This window comes from Chanos chanos, chromosome 16, assembly GCF_902362185.1.
Source record: "Chanos chanos chromosome 16, fChaCha1.1, whole genome shotgun sequence".
In the NCBI taxonomy this organism is placed as follows: domain Eukaryota; kingdom Metazoa; phylum Chordata; class Actinopteri; order Gonorynchiformes; family Chanidae; genus Chanos; species Chanos chanos.
Genome location: NC_044510.1, coordinates 12,084,114 through 12,093,966, shown reverse-complemented (window position 1 = coordinate 12,093,966; position 9,853 = coordinate 12,084,114).

The following is a 9,853-nucleotide window of genomic DNA, read 5'->3' as shown; positions in this document are numbered from 1 at the left end:
ACATCTAAACGCCCTTGCAGCTCCTCCATGGTCTCCTCCCGATCCTTCAGCCTGGACTCTGCCTCCAGTACCCTTGACTGTGCTTCGGAGAGGTGCTTTTGGCTCTCGATCAAATCGGCCTGAAGTCGGGTCTCACTAAGTTTAAACTCCTTGTCCAAAGCCTCATTCTTTTGCCGCTCTGTATTCAGCTCTTGACAAAGGCTCTGAAGCTCCTCCTCCCATTGCCAAGCATCTGTCTGTACTGAAGAGGACAACGTGGAGGCTGGCAAATGGGAGGAACAAGGGCAGACCTATCAAAAATGAAAAGAAAGAAACATTTTGGAAAAGCATGAGACAGAAGCATGTGCATAAGGCTGCACTATAGTTCCAAACATCTGTGACATGGCTGCTTCGTGATTATCAAGACTTTTCTTTTTGGCATAGCCTGCGCTAACAAATTACCTGTTTCTCTTTCTCCTCAGCCATTGCCGCCGCATGCACATCATAAGCATGATTGGAGGTTGCCGAGGAGGAGATGCTTGTGGCTGTGTCAGATTCAGTCATGGATGGAGTCTCCAGGCAGAGACTTCTCTCTTGAATAGCTTCTCTTGCAGTCTCTGACTCTGTAGCTTCTGGGACAGAGTTTACAACTGGCCCTGGAGATGCAGAGGAGGAAAACGTGGAAAGTGACCCACAGCTTTGCAGGGCAGGGTCCGAAACTTTCTTCGACAGGGCCTTAGAACTCGTCTCTTCTAATTGCTTACGGCTGGACTCCATCCAATCGAAGATTTTGTACTGACCCTCTTGTCTCTCCAGGCTGCGGCCTCTTCTCGCCCCCTCAGACGGCTGTGGCTCTGAGAGGGCTTGGCCTCTCAGACCAAATGCCACCCTATTTGGAGTTTTCTGACGAACGGAGCTGAGAAGAAAGTATCATGTTACTAAAAGCAATCCTTGGAAAAATAATACACATAAAATATTGTCCAACACACACACACAAACATGCCCTCCTTTGAGTGACTTCACACCTGGGTTCCAAAAAGGCATTTTTCCTGTAGGCAGCATGAAGAGAGGGAGGAAAAAAAAAACGGTGAATGTGACTCATACAAATTTGTTCAACAACATCCTAAGAACTACAAGATCAAGTGTTGTTAGCCAGAGGTTCGATCACGTTTCCTCAAAAATCCAGCCTGTGATACCCAGAGTTCTGCTCATGTTTGCCCTCAAGGTTTGAGGCTGATTGTACCTGGGAAGTGGGTTCGTGCATTTTTTCAGCCAAGAAGGGACTACAGTGTCTGGCTGACGTGGAAAACAGCTGGAGTCGAGAACTTAACAGCCGGATCCGAGTGGCCATTTATCACAGGTCTAAGTCACTGCTGCTTGCTTTACACCAACATTGAGACCCATGGTTGTCAATGATAATGGTTACCATGGAATTTTAGGTGCAGTGGTGGTTGACGGCAGTAGTTACCATGTGACATCAGGTGCAATGGCGGAACAGACATTCTTCATCACAGCCTGGATCCAGTTCCGTCGTGTTCCAGAAGTCATCGTGCAAAGAGTGAAAACTCCATCTTTAGTCTGCAACACAAACACGGTCTGGTTACAATGCATACTGGCTGATGGGTGCAGTGTTTGCGTTTAAGTTCTGATTATTTTCACCCACGTGAATCTGAAATCCATAGTTCCTCTCCACAGGGAAGTCTGTGACGTCATAGCAAGTGGACAGGTTAATCTCGCCGTCCAGGTCAGCAGCCTGTCATGTAAGAATGAAGTCTTATGTATGTGACAGATGGACAAATGTAAGATGTTTCCACTCAGCTGCTTCTTTAAAAGAAAGGGAGTGTTTCAGACCTAGACACAGACACACACGTACCTCCTCCGCTACAGAGTCACGGTAGAATCGCAGACTTCGGTCAGTCAGAACAAACCAGTGTTTCCGCCACTGCAAAGAGATGGATGGTTTATAAACAAACCAACCGAAAAAGAAACCCACATACACAGATCCCTCCATCTCTCTCACACACACACACACAGAGTGGCTCTCTCATCATCACCTTCCCATCTTCGCCAAGCCGGGTCATCCATCCCTTTTTGAAGTTTAGAAGGTCAGGCTGCACAAAGGAACAAAACAGGAACGCCATCACAACCATTACTCAGACGCCTAGCAAATACTGTAAAGTAAATGATCAAAGCTCTCTTAAAGGTTATAAGGAAAACAGTTTAATCACGGTAAAAGGGAGAAAAAAATAATTCAGCAATTTTGGCAATCTGGCTTAACAGATGTTGCCTGAAGCGATGAATTTCAGTGCTTTTGTAGCTTTAAATAGCGCAGTAAGGCGACGTCAGTTGTCGTCTATCCTTGAATTTAAAGAACAGCGCACAGATGACCCTCATTCAGAACTACAGTCCTGCTGTAACCCAGCAGAACCACCCCTGATCCAACTTCTGTTGATGACTGAGCCCAATGTCTCTTGAGCTGGGACCATAGAGTCTAATATGTGCCCAGGGCTAAGGCTGAGAAACACTAGTTTAGACCCCTAACTGGTGGGTTCAGTTCTTTTAGCTTCTCACCAAGAGTGAACTACTATACAAGACAGAGCAGAGACAGCGGGTGACTGCAGGTGTGGTCTGTAAATTGTACTGAGTGAGGGGCATTGTGAGAGACCGGGCTTCGCTGCAGTAATAATACGCATTAAGAACTCTTCTGGTCAGTGTATGGTGAACTGCACTAAGATACATTAAACCCTAGTTGGGTATCGTAGGATACTGACTGTGGACGTGGGTTCTGAGGGTGTTCTCTCCAGTGATTTTGACTGTCGTCTACAGGCAGAAGGATGAGCGTGATCAGGAACAAAGTGCTCTGCTCCCAGCTCCTGGAAGGACAAACACAGCCGGGTGGGATATTGAGTAATGATGAATAACTTGGAGTGTGGGGCGATAGTTTACTACACATATGTTGCTGTGGGGAAATGAGTGTGCGTTACCTGCGCCATGTTGGCTTGTGCTCTGTTGTTATGGCGACCAGGAACAGAAGAGGAGGAGGAGGATGATGATGATGCTGAGGGGTCAGTGGTTTGAGAGGTCATCTCATGTTCCTTCTCAAAGTGACTAATCACCTCTGACCTTCTTAATGGTTAGGACAACAAACACACACACCCACCCTGTTAGACAATACACCACAACCCTTTGGGGGGAGTACACAAACGTAAAAGTTACATATTTCTCCAGTCAGATCAATTGTGACTGGTTGGCCATGTTCTTAACAAACTCTCTCCTGAACATTAAACACTCTTTATTCATGATTGTGCTACATTAACCCTTTCATACTGCATTACAAACTGTGTGATGTTAAAACTGTCCACCATGAACTCCATGCAAAACGTTCACGAGACAGAAACAAAGGAATGAAAAGAGGAACTGAGTAATGGAACGCTGTGGATGAAGAAATGGAGGGAGAGGAATGAGAGAGAACGGAGAGGAAGAGAGAGCACAACACAAAGGCTGGTAGCGAGGGCTGGGCCAGGCTTTAGACGTCAACACAGGCAAACCTGGTGTACAGTACAATATGTTGTACTATGTACTGTACTGTTCTATGAAGCATTGTTAAGTACTGTACCACATAAAACTCAATTAGAAACGGTAGATCCTGGTTTGAGATTGACATACCATGTAAATGAATAAGTAAATGGGAACTGGTTGGACAGATGAGATCTCCTGACAGTAAAACACAAAGGCGGGAAAAAAAAGTGTCACAAGACGACAGAGAAAGAAAACAGAAACGGCGGGACAATTTGGCGGTAAATCTAAAAAGAAAATTAAGCGAGCTTTTAGATAATGTCAGTTTGTCATCAATAAGAGAACACTAGAGGGAGCCAGATATTGAAGAAACTGATAATAAGAGTATCTAGAGAGTACACAGACAATGTAGTATAATAGTACATAGGGGATAGGGCAGTTAATCTTTAGAGTAAAATGGATGTTCACAATATAATAGAAAAAATATATTTTATATATTTTTTTTTTTATTTGTATATGTGTGTACATGAATACGTGCGCGCGTGTGTGTGCTTGTCAAAGAATACGCACATGTGTGAGTGTGTGTGCTTGTCAAAGAATACACGTGTGTGTGTGTGTGTGTGTGTGTGTGTGTGTATTGTAGGAGTCGTGTTCTCTCGTCTTACCTACGCTGTTTTCCAAACAGTCGGTGTACCTCCTCTCTGCCCGGGCTGGGTGTTCCGTGTATCATGCGTTCTCATGGCGAGTGTGTTTGCAGTGAGCGTGTAGGGAAAGTGGCAACTGCGTTTGCAGTGAGCGCGTGTGCGCGTTCCCTGCCAGTGTTGTGTTGTCCGAGGGACATCAACCGATGCTACAGAGCCTGGCCTCAGCCCCTCACATTTACCACTGTCAGTAACACCTAGCTCGGTGCCAGCGCACACGGGACGACTGCGAATAGGCAATGCTGGGGGGGGGGACAAGAACTCTCTGGGGTGGGGGGGACTAGCTAAAATGCGGGGTGGTGGGGGGGGGGGGGGGGGTGATGGAGACAGATTCACACCTGTGGTCTGGGTCTGGACTGGGGAGGGGGTCGGCAGACGGCAGCGTCGGGGGAGCCTCTGGCTGAGTCTTCTCCAGTGAGGAGTAGCCACTTTCAACACCAGCTCTGTCCTTACAATCTGAAATAAAAAAAAAACCTCACTAAAAACACTGTTAAAAAAAACAAAACAAAACAAAAACAGAGCCGTACAAATGTGTGTAGGTGTCGGTACTAAAACACTCAGCAGAAGCCTCACAGAATTAAAACCCAAAAGAGAATTTTATAAAAGCTTGGAGGACACTTTAGATTTAATAAATTCTGCATCGGGAAACAAACAATGAGCCAACCCACGCATCAGCGACACGGCACCGAAAAAAAAAAAAATACGCACACTCAGATATTAAGATATAAGGCAAAACCAATAAACGAACACAGCAAGCTGATACTGGTGGTCTATGATCAAACTGTGTATCACAGAAGCAGAACTTTGTTCCATCATTTCTATGGTGTATTAAAATTTCCACTGTAAATGTACACAAATAGACGCAAACAATCTAACCACTGCCATGAGATTCACAACCAAAAAGTCACCAATTAGCAAATACAGACCAGTACAAAAAAATGTGACTAATTTACCTTAAATTTGACATCCACATATTGCTCCCCCATCCCCTCCAACACACACACACACACACACACACACACACCTCTCAGGCCGTTGGTCTTACCGTGCATTTGGGAGTCCTGAGGCATCTCCGTGAGAGGAGAAGTGCAGGGGAATGTGTAGGAGGAGGTGTTCAGGACAGGAGCGCTCCTGCTGCTGATGCTGGAGAGATCCCCCACTCTGCCGCTACGCTGCTGCTCCTCCTCCTCCTCCTCCTCCTCCTCCACAGACCTCCTCTCTGAGTCATGCACAGAACCCCCCTCCACTGCAGACGCCACAGCGCCTCCTTTCCCTCTGTTGGAGTAACTGCTCGCGGCGAGGCTGCTACAACCTTTACTCTTGCTCTTAACGCCGGCGCCAAAGCTATCTTTACGTTTACAAGTAGCGCTGACGCTAGTGCTCTTACTCCCTTTAATGGCGCTGCCGCCGTCACTGTTTTTACCATAACCGCTCTTACTGACGTTTCTGTCAACACCAGCAGCAACTCTGGCAGCATTGCCGCTCTTGCTGGCAACGCTAGGAACAGTTGTGGTGCTGATGTCACTAATACAGGTCTGGTCTCTCTCATTGTTAGGACCAAGCTGTGAGAGAGAGAGAGAGAGAGAGAGAGAGAGAGAGAGAGTGTTCAGAGTCACAGTCAGGACAGCACAGACAGACGCAAACGCACACACACACACACACACACACACACGGACAAACTCTGCCAGCAAAATCGGATTGACTGTGGTGGAAAGAGAAAAGCTCCTGGGCATCAAAAACAACTACGAGAGATTCCCCACACTATTGATGCACAACACAACTTCACAAACACAAACACACAAAGGACCCACACACGCACGCACGCACACACACACACGGGCCCACACACACACAGACAAACACTCCATCCTCAGGCTACCGCTCCAGCCGACAATCCCATCATTCTGGGGGTGCCCTGTAATCCCGATCAGATCAATGTGGCTAATTCAATTAATGTGCCATATGACTAACCTTTAATCACACACACACACACACACACGCAGGAAACACTGCACAGTCAGACAAATGAGGAATCCATGAACTCGAACTCCAGACACAATTAACTGCAGTATGGCGGAGCTGTCTCAAACACGCACGCCTGGACACACACACACACAGATCGACACACACACACACACACACACACACAGATCGAAACTGTCTACTGTCAGCAAATAGTGCTGTGTTGAGAGAGAGAGAGAGAGAGAGAGAGAGAGAGAGAGATTTGTAAATCAAACAGACAGGATGGGAGCACAGCAGTTAGAGATGTAATTAAACTGAAGTGGAGCAGATGGATATTTAAAGACACAGTTCGCTCCACAAGAGCAGGGTTTTTTTTTATTTAAACTCTTACAAGAGTCTAAGCCCAAGTGAGTTGGAGAGCTACCAAGAGATTTTTCAGATATCATAAACACAATCGTAGATTGAACAATGACAGAAATTGAATTTCAGCGTTTCAAAAAAAAAAAAGTGTATCTTTGACTTCCTCGCCGTCTGGAAATAAAAAGGCTTCCCAAACGAACCAGAAGCATCAGCAGTTTTTTTTTTATCCACAGCCATTTAGTAGGAGACAACTGCTAGTTGGAGTTACTGGAACTAAAACACAGAAGGGGCGTGGCTTACCTGGGTTGAGGAAGGATCTTTCGTCCTCTTCCTCTGACTTGATTTGGTGGACTTTGGGTGGACAAGGAGGCTGTCACGCCACCTATTTCACACAAGCAAACACACACACACACAAACACACACACACAAACACACACACACAAAAATGATCACACAGAGAAAAAGCGCTACACGTTTTGCCTTTTTCATCCATCGTTTCAAAAGTAACTGACAGGGAGGTTTAACCTTTTCTCACAGTAAGGATCACTGTGAGCCTTTCCCCAACATTCGGCAACACCTGGGACTGCTTTTGCAAATCCAACACTGGATTTGCAAAACCACTTTTCTATGCTTTTGTGGAAAAACACTGTCTTTTTTTGTAATACCTTAAAAGCACACACCACACTGCTCTGGCTTGTAGTCCTCAACAGCCATGGCTGTGTTGACTGAATTGCCAAATAAAATACTTTTTTTTTTTAAATGTCCAGTTGGTAAAAAAAATGAGTGAGACCCAGTGTGGGGTTCTCTGATTGACTTATGGTCTTGTTGATATTGTTCTCGTTTGCCATCACAGGAGGCGGGACTAAACATAGACTCTCACGATTGGTCTTTGAGGTATGATGTAACACTGTTCTCAACACTCAGCCTGCCAACTTCATAATTCATCGATTTAGATGCGCTTACTGGATTTCAAAAGCAAAGGCACTGGTAAAACACGCTGGTCCGCTGAGATAACATATCAAAAGGTAAACGTTGTGCGTTTAACAACGAGGACGCAGATGCTCCGTTTGGGGCCCCCACGTGTCAACACGCGTTAACATCCACGTTAATGCTGGTCGGCCATCTTAGGCAAAGCGCCTTCACCTCACCGCACATCTCCCTGATCCACCCCAACACGTTTCCCTGCCTCCGTCAACTATGTTTCACCCTCAGAACTAGCAAGGCTCTCGGGGCAGTCACGAAACCCTTAGTTAGTGCGACTGACACCCGCAGAACAGGCCTCCACCAAATACTGAGGACGGAGAGCGTGAACGGTGCTGCAAGAAAACTTTAAAAATATTCGGATATACATCCGTTTATTTTTATTCCAATTATTTTATAATAACTGCTGAACCCAAATTTTTACACCCACAAAAAGGTCTTGGTTCATATGGTAACCTGTCGTGTTCATCTTAGATTTGTCGATACTGTAACCCAGACCTCTTGGGTGCAAACATTCATATAAACATCTCGACTGCGATGGTTTAACGTTAGATTCCAGAGTGGAATGGAGGAAAAAAAAACGACAGACGACATCATTTCAAACTACGCCAGACGTCAAAAAGCGACACCGACACTGTCACAGAGCATTACACTTGCTACGCATCTCAAACCGATAAAATTCCTCTCTCTCTCTGTACACCAGCTCCGGTGCCTATATCCTACTCAACCTTACGGTGACCGTACGCCGCCGTATCCCAAGCTAAGTCCATTCTGTTTCGTCAGTTCAGCCCAGTGTAACCAGTTAACCAAACAACACAGAGCCAAAATGGAAACTTCCACGACACGGATGTCTCACTTGACCGCAGGCCTCCGGGCCACGGGGAACTCGGTTTCGTTTTCTAAATAGCTTCGTAAAGTTTGCATCCAAAATTTGTTCAGTCCACGCGGTGCATCAAACTGTGCCAGAAAAATCAATATACTCTTCTCATGTTCACTCTATGGAAATCTAAACGCTCCAAAAAAAAAAAAAACCCCAAAACGTTATTGATCATTACACTTTTCACGGTCTACTGCTTCCCCAGCATTCTGCATTCTAAAATTCTACATCTAAAACCTATGATAATAGCTGTCTTCTTCACTCACTCCTGTTTCTTGGACATATTCGGCCTCTGGTGCTGATCCAAAGAGAAGGAAATAGAGGAGCAACAGCAGCAGTGAAAAAGACCAAGTAAATCCAAACAGGAAGACTAAAACAGAAAAGATCCCAAGACAGGGTTACTTAACCTGATGTGCCAGGCTTCGCGCACACACACACACACACATAGAAACACACACACGTACACACAAACACACACGCGCGCGTCCCAAAACCCCAGACTGAGTTGACATCCTCCATTACAGTCTTAGAGGATTAGGTCGGCCTTTGTCAGCTTTGTCGTCTTATCACACTTGAGAGGAAACAGGGAGATTGAAACGGGTCAAAGGAGAGGGAGGTAAAGCAATCTGATTATACACTCAATGACCTACAGCCCAAGACGCCAAAGAGAGTAGGGAGACCCCATCACCAACGCGCCCCCCCCCCCCCCCCCAAAAAAAAAATCCAAGTGCTTGTACAAGCAGAGTGCAGATTATAATGAAATGAACAGCAAGCCAAACTAAACATGTGACCCTTATGGTCAGTTTGCTTGTCTTGTATATAAAATGTAACTGTTGACAATTTGACACCTGTCTCTATTGTCTTCGTTAAAAGTAACTTCATCACTATCAGAATAATGTCTGATTGGTTAACTTAAAACATAGGGAACATGCCCTGTGTGTTATCCTCTCCTGTTCTCAGAGTGGGTGCCAATGTTCTCTTTTTTTTTTTTTTCTTGTTGTAAAAATTTTCACCTGACGTTACTCTGCCAAAGTATTTGAGTGAGAGTGTAAGTGCAGAGGTTTTAGCCACTTGTACACACCGTGTGTGTGTGTATGTGTGTGTGCGTGTGTGTGAGGGATTACCTGCGGAAGTCGTCTGCACTCTCCGTCCTGATGTAATAGTCTCGCTCTGTGAAGCTCAGACACAAGGTGTTGCTGAAACCTGTTCGAGATGAGGCCTCAAAGACCTCACAGCACAGCAGCATGTCAAGGGTGTCCTGTGGCATGGTGCCAGGCTAAAACACACGCACGCACAGACACACGCACGCACACGCACGCACAGACACACACACGCACACGCACGCACAGACACACACACGCACAGACGCACACACACACACACACACGCACACACACGCACACACGCACACACACGCACGCACAGACACACACACACGCACACACACACACACGCACAGACACACACACACGCACAC